Source organism: Branchiostoma lanceolatum, chromosome 7 (assembly GCF_035083965.1).
Source record: "Branchiostoma lanceolatum isolate klBraLanc5 chromosome 7, klBraLanc5.hap2, whole genome shotgun sequence".
NCBI classification, from domain to species: Eukaryota; Metazoa; Chordata; class Leptocardii; order Amphioxiformes; family Branchiostomatidae; genus Branchiostoma; species Branchiostoma lanceolatum.
This window is the reverse complement of record NC_089728.1, coordinates 2,090,488-2,105,202: the sequence shown is the minus strand read 5'-3', so window position 1 is coordinate 2,105,202 and position 14,715 is coordinate 2,090,488. Positions and strand designations below refer to the sequence as shown.

Sequence of the window (14,715 nt, the reverse complement as noted above, 5' to 3'; positions counted from 1 at the left end):
GCTTTTTTCTCTTCTTGGCGATTTGGGGCCAGGGCTTATTCTCTTTTTAGGCTAGGTGGACAAGGTTCTTTTGTAGCAGGTGTCTCCATGCTAGCTTTTGCCCGTTCTATGGCTTCCAATGTAGATCTATCCTATGGCATGTCGTCCACTGATTGACAAGAGCAACTGTGGTTCAATATTTGCTGTCCGGCTCTCTGATAATCCCGCCAAACTTCCGGTCAGTCAAACCTGCGGAACACCGCTATATGCAGGTGGGGCAACGCTCACATTCCTCAAATTGGGGTCAGACCTTTTTTCAGGAAACATATTTCTGTCTTGCCCTGGGCACTTTTTGAACACAGACCAAGGCCACAAAGTCGATATTTTATAGATGACAACCTCTGGAAACGTTAGGTAGCAATGTCAGATTGCTTAAGGATATGTCCGATTGCAACATGAATGCTTATTCTTGAACACTTGCAAGATTTTTTGGGGGGAACTTGAAAAAAAAAAGTCATACTGAAAAATATAGAGAATTAGGGTCCGATCAGGTAGGGTGTATACACGTTTTGCTGACATCCTTCGAATCCCAGTTTTCAATGGTGAAGCAGGGAAATTACTGGCATTTGCATCTGCAAGATCTGAAAACACTGTCAAGTGCCGTAAACCTGGGTCAAACTCAAACATATCTGCCTGGTCCCTGTCTTGTTGGGTTCTTGAAGCCAGTATCTTGAAGGATTTACACATGAACCACAAGCAAACTTGATTGGAGTCTAAATAATGGACTTTAAAATGCTTGCTGATCTCAACTCTGATTTTTCCTTGTCTTTATTGGGGCCCTAATAACGGCACTTATTGTTTTATTTGGACCTTATTTCTTATTCCCATATCTCTAGAGATCTGTATGTTGTACAAAAGAGGGGGCCTCAAGTCAGGAAGTAGTTCTTGTTTTTTCCCTGTCCTGACATAAATGTGAATAAAATACAATAAATCTTGAAATGTTTGCTGTGGTTTTATTTGATCTCTCTACCGTAAATTCATGCCACTCAAATATGCGTACTACTACTAATGTTACTGTAAATGCAGAAATGTTCGCGGTGGTTTTATGTTCGCAGTTTTTGCTGTGAACTTTCAGCACAAACTTAAAACCGCCGCGAAACTTTTTGCCCACCTATGACTATTTCAAACGTGAACTTAAACCACCGCACACAATCCATTTTCTCCCTACCGCGAAATAAAAGCTACGCAAACTTAAATGCATTTACAGTACTGCACTTCAGAATTGTTTCAACTGTGAAAGTAAAACATTATAGTAACCGGTGACTTTAATACAGTACTTGATACTAAAAAAGATAGAGCAGGAAAACGTTTTGTAAATTATCATCCCAAGGCTACTCAGGCAATTCATGAATTGTCGGCCACTTTTGATCTTGTTGATGTATGGCGTTTAAATAATCCAGAAACCCGTAGATACACCTGGAGGAGACAAAAACAGGCTAGTAGATTGGATTACTTTTTAGTGTCCTTTTCCCTCTTGCCAAAGGTCACTAAAGTAGCTATAGCTGAATCCTTCAAATCTGATCATAGGTTAATTTTTCTTAATGTTGTACCTGGAGATCTCAAACACGGACCTGGATATTGGAAGTTTGACTCCACTCTTTTGAATGATAACATGTTTCTTAAAGAAACAAGAAAGTTTATTGAAGAATTTTTTCTCTTTAATAAGGGTTCAGCAGAACCCAGAGTTGTATGGGATACATTTAAGTGTGCCTTTCGAGGACACTGTATAAAATATACATCCTTCAAGAAGAAACAAATATTTGAGAAAGAAAACCGATTACTAGATGAAATAAGAAGATTACAAAATGATATTGATAGTTTGGGATCTCCCCCACTCTGTTTGCTAGAGGACTTAGAACAAAAAGAGAAGGTATTGGAGACCCTCTACGAAGAAAAAAGACAAAAAATCATGTTACATTCTCGCGCAACATGGATGAAGCTAGGTGAAAAGCCCACCAAATATTTCTTTAACCTGCTAAACCGAAACAAAACTAAAAAGAATGTCACTAAGATTGTGTTGCAGGATGAAAAATTTGTAACTGACCCTTCTGATATATTGTGCGAGGAAGTTAAATTCTACTCTTCGCTTTATTCCTTTGAAGATGCTAAGAAACCATTGAAGGAAGAGAAAGCTTATAACATGTTTTTTGTAGAGGGTAACATACCTACTTTAACTAAACAACAGTCTGAAATATGTGAAGGTAGGATAAAAGTAAAAGAACTCTGGGATTCAATCTCAACTTTTAAGAAAGGGAAATCACCAGGGTTTGATGGGATTACTTTGGAAGTTTATAAAGAATTTTTTGATCTATTAAAGCAGCCTATGTTGGATTGTTTTAATAAGGTGTATGATTTAGGACAACTGTCAGAAACGCAAAAAGTTGGCATTATTTCGCTACTCTTGAAACAAGATGCAACAGGAACTGACAAAAACCCAGTATATTTAAAAAATTGGCGCCCTCTTACTTTGTTGCCTTGCGATACAAGAATCTTATCTAAATGTATCGCGCTTAGAATTAAGAAAGTAATATCTAGTATTATACATATGGATCAGACTGGGTTTTTGTCTGGTAGATCTATAAGTGATAACATTCGAAAAATATTGGAAATTATTGAATTTTGTGAAAAGGATAATATTGAAGGACTTATCTTTATAACTGATTTTGAAAAGGCATTTGACAAAATTAGAATAGATTTTGTGTTAGAAGCTCTGAAAAAGTTTGGGTTTGGTACATCTTTATTACAGTGGGTAACCATTATGTATACAATGATTACTAGTAGGATAAGTAACCAAGGTTATTTATCAGAGCCCTTTAGGCTTCTCCGGGGGCTAAGACAAGGTTGTCCATTATCGCCCTATTTGTTTGTTTTATCTGTAGAATTGTTGTCCATTAGAGTGCGAGCAAATGAAAATATTGAAGGATTGGTGTGCCGAAAAGAGCCATGCAAATTGTCTCAATTTGCGGATGATACAGATTTTTTCCTCAAACCTGCTCTTACAACATTGGAAACATTATGTTTAGAGTTAAAAAACTTCTCAAATATTTCTGGGCTTGTGCCAAATTTTGACAAATGTATAATCTTAAGAATGGGTCCACTGAAGGACACTGGTTTTCAACTACCATGTACGTTTCCTATTAAGTGGTCAGATGGTCCAGCCGACCTTTTGGGAATTCACATTCCCCAAGATATGAACACTTTGATTTCTGATAATTTCAGTAGAAAACTACAAAAAGTAGATAGGATACTCCAGCCTTGGAAAGGAAAGACTCTTACCCTGTATGGCAAAGTGGCACTGATAAATACTTTGGTTGTTTCTCAGTTTACATACTTATTCATGTCACTGCCCTCTCCAGATGCTGAGTTTTTTCAGACTTATGAGAAAAAAGTATTTAAGTTTCTTTGGTCAGGAGGGCCAGAACGTGTCAAAAGGAATATAGTTTATAATATGTATGAATATGGTGGATTAAAACTGATCAATTTAGAAGCCTTTAATGCTGCACTTAAGGCAGCATGGGTTCCTAGAATGTATTTGAACAAAAGCTGGTTTTGTAGGAAGATGTTAAATCATTGTATACACTTTAACTATGATATTTTTCCATTCTTACAACTTACCGAAGCACACTTTCACAATGTTGTTTCTAAACATTCACATTTAAGTACTTTCTTTGAAGAGGTGATGTTAGCCTGGCTGAAGGCCCAGAAAAAACCTCCTGATAATATGTCTGAATACTTGAGACAATTTCTCTGGTTCAATTCCAATATACTTATTGATGGACTACCTTTTTTCTGGGAAACCTTTAGCCAAAGAGGAATTTTGTTTGTTAATGATTTATTGAACATGGATGGATATTTTATGACATACAGATCATTTATTGGTAAATATGGAAGAATTTGTGATGAGCTTAAATTCATACAATTGTTATCCAGTATTCCCTTTAAATGGAAACAAAGTATTCAAGGTATTTCTCTATGTGAAACAGCTATTATGCCTGTTACAAAATATTCCAAGTGGGTAAAAGGACTTAAGATAAACAAGGAATTGTACCGTTTTTACTTAGTTGAAAGGAAATGTGTTGACTTCCATTGTAAAGCCCAGGAATATTGGATAGAATTGTTTAATGACCAGATACAATGGGATGTAGTTTACAGTCTGACCTATAAAACAACTATTGACTCCTATTTAAGATCCTTTCAATTTAAGTTGTTGCATAATTTTCTTGCTCTTAAGAATAAGCTTTATAAATGGAAATTATCAGAAAATACACTTTGTTCCTATTGTAAGACTGAGGAGGAAACTCCCGTCCACATCTTTTGTCAATGTTCTTTTCTTGTAAAATTTTGGGGGGATGTAGAAAGCTGGATCAGAAAGCATATGAACGTGGAATTTAGATTTACAAGTAAAATTATTTTATTTGGTTCATTAGGCTATCCTATCATTCTGAACACATTGTTACTAATTGCTAAGGTGTATATCTTTAAATGTAGACATTTAAAAATTCCTACAATAGATGGCTTTTTAGCCTATGTACACTATTATTACAAAGTTGAGTACATCATTGCCCAAAACTTACAGAAGATTGAGAAACACTTGTTAAAGTGGGGACACATTGGTTATGCACTGTTAAAATTAATTTAGTTGGGAAAATGCAAATTGTCTTTCCTGGCTTAGGTTGCTTTTTGTATATCCACTTTGTATTGTTGTGTCTTTTTTTCCAAAAATGAATAAAGATTATGTTAAAAAAAAAAAAAACTGTGAAAGTAAAACATCTAGCAAGAAACCCCCTTTTACAGCAAAATAAAGCCCTGAAAATAAATGAATTAACAGCACGACAGTTTTAAGGTCTAGAGACTTCGTGGCGTTTGCAACGTCAACATGTGATTGCCCGAAATGGCTGGCTGTTTGGATTTATGAGTTTGAAGTGCCCGCCACTAATTAGTTTAATTGCGCGGAAAGAAGTCGTTAGAAGTTGCCAAGTTCTTCGGCAGAAAGAGCTTCAGACAATGCAGTTTTAAAGGGGAGCTATTTCTGGAAGAACTCAAGCTAACAAAGCTGTGAAGTCAAGGTTGTTCACATTAGACTATTAGAGAAAATGTTTTTGTGTGCTACGAAGTTACAACCTTGTCAGGGTTTGTACAGGTTTATTTACAGACAAATCAATCTCTACAACTGGATTACATACGGAGGTTATTTCCGGAAGTTTTGAATTTGAGTGACATCCATCACTCTTCTTCAGTGCCACTAGAATGAACTGGCAGAACAAATTGGTTCTAGTACATAACATGTAACTAGAAAAAAAAAGTTGAGCATGTCAAAGTCACTAAGTCATGATTATCGTATGTAATGTCACTGATTTGTAAGGGTTTGTAAGCATGTGCTTTGGTAACTGCAGTCAATCATGCCACCTTGCAGGATTGCTTATACTGCAAGCTGGATTATGGCCATATTTAGAAAGGAACATAGTGATACCCAGGTTAAGTAACCTACCTACCAAACCGGCTTGAGGATAAAATGTGAACATTTGTCAGTCCTTTGGCTGTACTTCAATGAAGGGTTCTGAACAATGGGGGGAAGGGGACAGCCAACAACTCGAGGGTCGTCTTACATGTAGTTTATAGTGGAGCCTGAGTACAGGTAACACACCTGGCTAACCTGCCTACCGTCTCTAGTTACAAGCATAAAAGTACCTGCTTTGTTATTCCACACTGTTATTATTCAGTACTGTACATGTTAGAAGTGATACATTCTACTGGGTAGATATACAGTCAAACCTCTACATAAGGACCACCTGGCCAACATGACAACTTTCTGGTGGTCCGATAGATTATTTTTCCCATGTCTTTAGTGACCACCTGTCTATATAGACCAGAGTTTATTGGTCCCCTGAGTAGACTGTACTTTTTTCTCAGTTGCAACCTATTAGTCGATATTAGAAGATAGTTGATCGAAATTCAAGATGTATTAGCAATATTAAAAGGACATTTTATGCTGTTGTATTGTTCTTATCTTTAAATGTTATGAATGTGAGTTGTTGACATTTTGCTGCTAGGACATGATTGCAGGTGAATTGAAGAGTTACTTGGTTGCTTTGATATTTGTAGTGTAGTAAAAAGTGAAGAAAAAAAAGGATGCCCAAATGTAAAAGAAATCTCATTGGATTTTCAAAACATTGTTCCATATGCAAATGAAGCGCTGTAACGGCAGCGAGAGGGACACATGTAAAGGACAAGTTTGTTCTGGACAAATGTTTGTTTGTTGATTGTTTACATCCTTCACTGTTTACCAAACATTGTCGGCAGTATCTAACTGATACCCTCTAACTAAGTCTAAGTGGGGCGATAAGCAACCGACGCCGCTTGATTGGCCGATCCTCGCTATCTTTCATCGCAATATTTAATCCAACAAAGCGACGTCCTCAGATCAAAGCAGGTGTTGAAGCGGAGGTGCTTAATGTGGGGGAAACGATACTCCTCTGTTGTTGTTATTCGCTGTGTATATTTTTGTGTGGGAAAATCGGGGTAAACAGTTACTACGACAACCTTTGAAGTACCAAATTGAACAACCTTTGTTTGCTTTTCTATTGTTGCTCCCTCTTCTTCATCTTAGCAGAAGGAAATGATCCTCCCGGTGTACTTTATTGGGGGGAAATGTGGGCAAGCTGCAAACTTTGAAGTAGTAGCTCGTTGCGATACAAGTTTTGTTCGCTTGTCTGTAGTTACTCTCCCCTGTCCGTCAGTGCAGTCATTCAGAGCGAGAAACAACCCTCTCCAAACAGTCTCCCCGGCATTTGTCCGACCTGTTTTGATATCCCTCCTCCCACTATCGCTTCTTTGTTGTCCGAGTTGTCAAGTTTTTTTGTCGGGGAGTTAAGCTGCCAGTCAAGTATCAGGGTTGTGTCGCTGAATGGGTAGAGATATTTTGGCGGGGTAGTCTTCTACAAGGCTAGAGTGGCAAAAGAAAATCATGACAATGCACACACAGAGGTGTCTTCTCTTTCTTGTCTCTTCCTTGTTGTACAGAGTTGTCAGTTTTTGTGACAGGGACGAGTGAAGGTGCGATTAAGGTGGTGGACTGTGTCTCAGAAAGGTTCTGGTCAACGAGCGTGTTACGGCCGGGTATTCTTCCAGCGAAGGCTAGAGTGACAAAGTAAATGGTAGCGATACACACACGGGGGTACCGTGACACGTAAGTGGACATCGGAAAGGCGATCTGCCGGCGGGAGAAAGCGTTTGATTGGTTTACAAATGTTTGCCGAACAAAGAAGCCGGTAAGTGAGTCTGCGGCCACTTCACCTGGCTAATAGGTCCCCTCACAGTCGGGTAATCTTCTCGAGAGCGAGCTCACGGCGCTCTCCAGCCACGTTTCGAGCACCGTTATACCCAGCTAAGCTTTGTGCAGCTCAGTTTAGTCTCTGCGGAGCTATTTGTTGAGGCGGTGCAGAAAGGTGTGTTCTGCGATTTCTCAGGCTTATAACAGCTCAGGACGTGTTATTCAGCCAAACCCGGCACCAAGGTGACAACAGACACATTGCAGCTCAGTGCAAGTTTGCAGACGTTAGTCCAAACAAGCTCACAGAGTCCTCGAAACCTGTACATAGAAGAAGGTGAGGAGCGTTTTTCCTACTTTCTCATGTTTGCCTGGAGGTTGGGGACTTAGCTGGCGGTGTTTTTGTTTGTTGTTGTATTTCCAGGCTCTATTTGGTAAATAACCCGCGACATACAGTCTGAGAATGCACCGGTTTAGGTAAGGTGGGGGGCCGTGGGTTTCGGGGTCAGGTATGAATTGAATAAATCCTGGGAGGTGAGTTGACTATGGTTTGCATATCGACCTGAAGTTATTGATAGAAACACCTGACTCTTATGTGGGGGAGGTTTGGACGTTGGACTTGGTTACAGTAAGGCCATTGTTGTAGGGACGAACCACCCATACGGGTCACTTCTAGTCTGAACCCATTGCGGAAATGCACACCGGGTTTGTCCTTCCTACTTCCAAGACTGCCTCCCGCCAAGTCTAAGACATAGAGCCATGTCTTAAACTTGTCTTGCTTCTTGGCTAACGTCTTGGAGTAGAAATCCATACTTGCTTACCCTTAGATGTAATAATGTCATGAAGAAAATCTTGGAGGGGAGGTGTCATCTGTTCGCTAATTGTTTAATCCTAGGAAATAAAACAAAAGGAAAAGGTATTTAATTGCCTGGGTTTCTGCTTTAAACAATCAAAATATCTCATTTTGTCTAAGAAATGGACTTCTTATGTTGCAAACTTGTCCTCTTTCTTGGCCATCGTCTTGGAGTGGAAACAATGTTACCTGTTTACCTGTTGTTTGATCCTAGAATGAAATACAGAGATAAAGGGGGCTTAATAGCCTATTGTTCTCCTTAGCCTAACAGACTGCTAAATATACATGCACTGATTTGTGGTAAGATATCCTAATCTGTTTTGACTTCATAGGGGAGAACTTCTTTTCTTTTCTTTTTGTTTTGGCTGATGTTGTGTTCTTCTTATTCTTGTTTCTCATTTTGTCAGGATGTGTCTTGTACCTGTGAGGTCTTGCAATGGTCATCACAGGTGCGATTGTAATCAAGGATGGACTAGTGTCTTAGAAAAACAAAGTGAAATGTAGAAGACACATGAGAAAGGACTCAGTTTTCACTGTACAAGTTTTCCCACAGTATTGATATCTTACGAATGCCTTATGAAAAGAAGATATTATATTGTTATGTCCTGTTGGGGAACAGTATGCTGCTGCTAGTGGGATTCCGAAAGCACACCTGTCTGATACACACCTGTTACAGGTGTGAACAGGTCTTCCACCTGTTAGATGCAGCTTTTTTTATATCTTCCATTTTTTGGTAGATATGTTGGATTCCTAGCCTGAATTCAATCAAGCCTCCTGTGACCGCTCGCCGCCCTGTGACTGCCTCCCAACCCGGGGAGGGGAGAGATACCCCCGGACAGCTTGAGTTTGCGTTATACAGACTATTGGATTCCTACGTTTTTGTCAAATTATTAGATGATAGCAGTTCCTATGAAATGATATGAGTTTTAGACTGGCCTTTTGGCCAGTTTGCATTAGATTACAACAGTTTCATGTAAATATCCTGGGTTATCTTGTTTCTTTTTTGGTGGCTTGCAATTGGTGGATATCTTTGATTCATAGTTTTTTGTCAACTTGTATTAGATTATAGCAGTTCCTGTAGAATAATCCCGAGTTTCAGACTGGCCTTTTGGCCAGTTTGCATTAGATTAGAACAGTTTCATGTAAATATCCTGGGTTATCCTGTTTCTTTTTTGTGGCTTGCAATTGGTGGATATCTTTGATTCCTAGCTTTTTGTCAACTTGCATAAGATTATAGCAGTTCCTGTAGAATAATCCTGAGCTTAAGACAGGCTTTTCGGCCAGTTTGCATTAGATTAGAACAGTTTTATGTAAGAATCCTTGGTTTTAAGGCAGCCTTGCTTGGGACAGATTATAACAGTCATTAGGTAACATTTTTTTTATTTTTCACTCAGAAGTGGTATTAAGGAAATAGTTTTCCATTTTCCCAAAAGTTTATGTGAAGGTACAATATAACTGTGTCACTTTTTGTCATAAAAAAAGAATGTATGGAACAATGTAACTGTCACGGTGTCGTAAAAAAAGAATTTGTCTGAACTGGAAGCGAACTCAGCTTTCTTTGTGCATGCAATGCCCGGAATGACTGTTATGTTTTTATAGGGAGCAGAAGAGAAGCGATTTTCTCGGAGTGCGACGGTGTGTGTGTGCTCGCCGCATAGTTATGATTTTGTGTCGCCGCTATATCGACACGCTCTGTCATGGGAAGTGACAGCCGGTTTTGTTTGCCGATTTGTGGAAAGTTGCGGTCCATTGACGAAATAAAACAGGGTGAATAATTGTTGGGTTAGGTGATGTACAGGTCGGAACAACTGACCCCTACTTAACAAAACTAAGAACACTTGTGGAAAAGCTAAGCTGTACCTAAATTTTCACTAGAAAGGAAAAAGAAGATTCTCGTATTCTTGTTCTACGAATGTCTATGTCTACAAGTACATTAAACATCTTAGTCTGTTGTCAAGGGCCCTGAGTGTTCAACTGGTAAAATGAATAAATGAATGAATAAATGTGTAGACTTAAAGGTTGGAGGAAGATGTTTCTTGGTCATGTGCTCATTGATTCATCTTTCTGTTCAATGAGAATATTAAGTGATAATCCTTAGAAAATTTTGTTAAAATGCTCAAATGCCAACATACATGTTTTGTGTTTTTTTTGTTTCTATTTATGGTGAAGACTTTACCCTGAATGATTTTCAGTATTTTGTGACACTACCTGATGTGAAGCGTGCCGTGTTAGTCCAGGCGGTAAGCTTGTTGGTGCTGTGTGGTGTACCAACCCAGGGTAATGTAGTGGAACCACTCCTAAATACATCCCCTGCCCAGACATCTAACATGGCTCCAAGGTTGCAGACCACGTTTGTCTTTGAAACCAATTCTTGAAATTCCACGAATCTGTGATCCTTCCGTCTGGACTAGTCTCTATAACAGGCTTCGTAGGCAGTTGTTTGGATATAGTCATTTTTGACTGATTATTGACATATTCAAACATTGTGATGGTAACTATGATTTTTGGCGGCCCATTCAGTGAAAAATGAGAGCCATTAGAAAATAAAATGTAAAGCTACATCAGTTTATTGCCCTAGTTCTCAGACACTTTGAAGTAAAAGTGATGCAGTCAAACAAGCTAGAAACAGGGCTGTGAGGAAACTTGACTCTGCTCCAACGCACGCCATGGAGCCTGATTTGGAGGCTACCATGCTGCCATGTTCTTGCACCCTGTTGTCAGCCCTTGCCAAACACTCCTGCCAGAATTCCCAGACATGTACACACACCAACACGGCCGCCACCCTGCACCTCCGTTCAACTCCTCCAAGGATCTGGACAGGATTCTTAGACCTACATGCGAACAAGGTCACTCTGCACCTTGGTGCGACGACTCCTTGAACTTGAAGCCCTGGCCCCGTACCTCCTGGCCACCCTCGCACATTCTTGAGACATAACGTGTGGGGGTAAGAGCTGCTCAGGACACCTTACACCTATTTACCGCTGACCCATTTCTCTGGGTGGCTGACCTGAGTGCTGCACCCATTCCACCTGAGCACGGGAGCAGCACACATGTAGAGGCTGAGCAGTGGTTTGTGTGCAAAGGGGATCCTTGTTAGAGGGCTTGGGTTTGTAGAATTATGTTATCACATGTCAAAATAATCGTTTGCTGCAGCAAACTACACCTTGTTGTGATTTACATGTAATGTTTAGTTATTTTTTGCTGAGATTGTTGTATTTGAAATCTATTTTGTTTCCTTGTAGACTTGTATTCATATCTTGGCTTGATGTTTTTTTTTAGAATCAGTCATGGCTTTTGAAATATTCTCCTAGAAGATTGCATAAGACAGTTTTAAAGTAAGAATTGCACAAATAAGGTCTTGAGTAATACCTGAGTGCTGCACTGATTCCACCAGAGGAGCAGCATGCACCTTGTACTTTCAGTCTGGAGGCATCAGGGTGAGCAGTCGTTTGTGTCAAGTGTTTGCTTTCGTAAAATTATGTCATCAGATGTCAAAATGATTGACAGCCAAAGCAAACTATACCTTAGTGTGCAAGTTGGAGGTTCCGATTTTTTTTGGCTGAGAGTCTCAGACTCTTGTTATTTTAAGGGTGAACTGTCAATCTGTGTGCCAAGGGCAGCAGTTATGGATCGGCGTTTGTAAAATTATGTCATCAGATGTCACAATGATTGGCAGTGACAACAAACTATATACCCTGGTGTCATGTTCAAATTGGAGGCTATTTTAGGCTTGAGTCAAGCATGAGCTATGTGCCAAGGGATCAGATTTGGAAATTATGTCATCATATTTCAATGGTGTTTATGTTGGAGGTCCACTTTTTTCGCCATCAGGATCATGTTTTTAGATTTCCATTCAAAATTGAAATATTCTATACCAGATCTGTTTTGATTTGTTTGTTGTACTTGCTACCAGTACTTGTTTTAGTTTTGTTGATACGCAGATTGATTTTTAAGTTTTTACAAATTCCTAGTGAACTATCCCTTGTTTGATTTTACATAAGACATAGATTATAGGAAAGTTTCTTGGATTACCATTCCAAAGTGTATTAGTGTCTCCTCTTAAGTTTGTTTGTGCGAGACAAAAAAGAAGCAACAGGATCTCAGCTTACCTGACTCAGCAAGTTTCCTTGGTCTCCATAGCAACCAAGGAGATCAAGGTCAGACAGAACACTGCTGAGGTTTGAACCAGATCCTTTAAGTGGTGTGTGCCCCATCTCAGGTGTCTTAGGAGAGCATGTGTTTGTCTTAAGGTGCTGCTTTGTGAGGGGATTAGGGAAGGAAGGTCGCAGACCCACATGGCCCTGGAGCTGGTCATGCCTTGACTCGGCTGAAAGGTTAAGACGTCTTGAGAAGTGGAGCATCTTGGAGAAGCTTTCTTCTGTAGGGGCAGTTTTTGGCAAACAGGTGGATCCTATAAACAACAGTGGGGCACAAACTGAGTGGGATAAACAAGTACAGGTGCGATAGGCAACTACAGCTGCACAAAGAAAAGAGGGAGATGGGAGACTTGTGAAGGGACTTTCCTTTTGGTAAGGTTAGCCAAAATTTGTGATATGTATTCCTACCTTTTGTTGAAAATACATTTGACAGTATATTCAGATTACTCTTAAGTCTTTTTCATGTTTACAAATTGTGAGCGAAATTCTGGAACTCTTGCTCATTGGAAGATGCCCACTTTTTCCTACCAAAGGAAAGGTAGAGCAGTCGTAACTGAGGTGAAGCATGATATGTTTTTCAAGTAGCTGGTGGTAATGCAGTACGGCTTCGCTATGGCGCGCGTTTTTCTGGCGAAGCACACGGCTCTTCTCAATAAGTGTGTTGGGTTCTTTTACGTGCAGACTTTGGCGCTTATGCCTGAAGTTCCCTCATACACGTGGCCGCCGGCTTTATGTCACCATCCGAAATGACGAATACAACAACCCCTTACAACATGTCTGAGCTGGGGCAGACCCTAGGATGCCAAAACGTACAAAGTGGTCCTTCAAAAGGTGCCAACAGACATGTTCTAGAGTCAAAGTAGTGATAAATGACGGAAGGAAGCAGCTGGTTTGTTCGGATACGGTTAGGTAGCAGTCGGTAAATGTTACGCATAACCAAATGGTACGCCATTTAGACGAAGAATCCCCGAACAAAGGAAGAAAAGAGGGGGAAAAGGATGATGTGTTCCTTGCCCCTCTTCCCACTTCAGTTGTTGACTGATCTAACCTAATTATGTCCCAACCCACCAAAGAGAAGCGACAAGCAGAAAATACGGACTCCATTGTAGACCGGTGCGAAAGTTTGACCCACGCAAATATTTCATCAAGGTTCATGTTGTTAAAAATAGAAAGTTGTGTTTGAAGGCACACCGTCTTGTCTTCAGGTATGCTGTTTTTTGTGTATGCATGCTTCGTGAAGTGCTGTAGTATCTGGGGCGTCTTAAAAATAGGGAAAGTGTTTTTGTAAATAACAAGAGAGTGACCAAATGAAATTCATGTATATGGATCACTTGATTACCAGACTCTGATACTAAATTTGTGTAGTAGCTGTTACATAGAAATTATATGAATATGTTTGCTTGTTTGTTTCTTCATTCATTCATTCATTCATTCATTCATTCATTCATTCATTCATTCATTCATTCATTCATTCATTCATTCATTCATTAAATGTAGATTCATTCATTCATTCATAAATTCTTTTAATCCATCACTCCTTCCACATTCTCTAGATGTTACACCTATAGAAAAATATAGAAATTGTTTAGTTGTTGGTGTCTGTTTTGCATTCTCTTTGATGATCTGAAAGAAATGTGCATGTACAGTATCAGCTGGGGTCCTCCTTACCTATCAGAGCATAACTGAAGGCCTGCCCTGTTTCTCACCAACAGTATCAGGCACAGACATGCCCTACCTGTGGCCGACCCCTATACCCATAGCAACCGCTCCTGGTCTGCTACCACTCGCCTGATTATGTCTCCTCTTGTAGTCAAAGTCTAACTGAAAAATCTCAAATATCTGTGTCTTGGTCACACCCAAGGCCTTATTTAAAGTGTTCTTCCTGCATTCTTCAGAATAATGAAAAAGCTGGAAATATGACATAAAAACAGAACCTTCAGGTGTTCATACATTTTTTGGTAGTTAGTGCCACAAGGACACACAAGCACTTCAAGAATTCATCTCAAATCTCTGTTTTTGTGTCACTCTTATGTTCTTCTTCTATTCTTTGTTTTGAAAACCAGTGTGCTAAATTTGTATGGCCTTGATGCTTTTATCTGAAAAATTGTTTTTACAATAATGCCTCAAATGATTGGGTTAAAAGTCCGGGCGTTCACCCGACACAAATTGATTTTGTCGGAGGGCAACATTAGAGCATACTTGCTCCTTGAACCCCTGACCTACCCCACATTGTCAGCGTAAACACCCCTTAACAGGTGTATTCAGGCCAGGTGACCCCGCGGTCGCTGGAAACAAACAACTTAAAAGCTCTGACGTTCTTTAGATCCCAGGTACACACCGGTCAGATTAGGCTTTGATGTCCAGCTCGACTTTTAATCCGTGTTTGAAAACTTCGCGAG

General features: G+C 39.7%; 1 protein-coding gene across 2 annotated transcripts in view; it reads left to right on the top strand.

Moving 5' to 3' along the window:
• LOC136438531 (puratrophin-1-like) overlaps positions 1-14,715 on the top strand; it is a 168,888-nt gene that overhangs the window by 19,855 nt on the left and 134,318 nt on the right. Inside the window, exon 1 of one of the 2 annotated variants that reach the window (XM_066433350.1) lies at positions 7,626-7,643. The exons of the other annotated variant lie outside the window; for it this stretch is intronic. The gene's annotated coding sequence lies outside the window, so the exon portion shown is untranslated. Of the gene's footprint in view, positions 1-7,625; positions 7,644-14,715 lie in introns of those variants that run through there. 2 annotated transcript variants of the gene reach the window in all.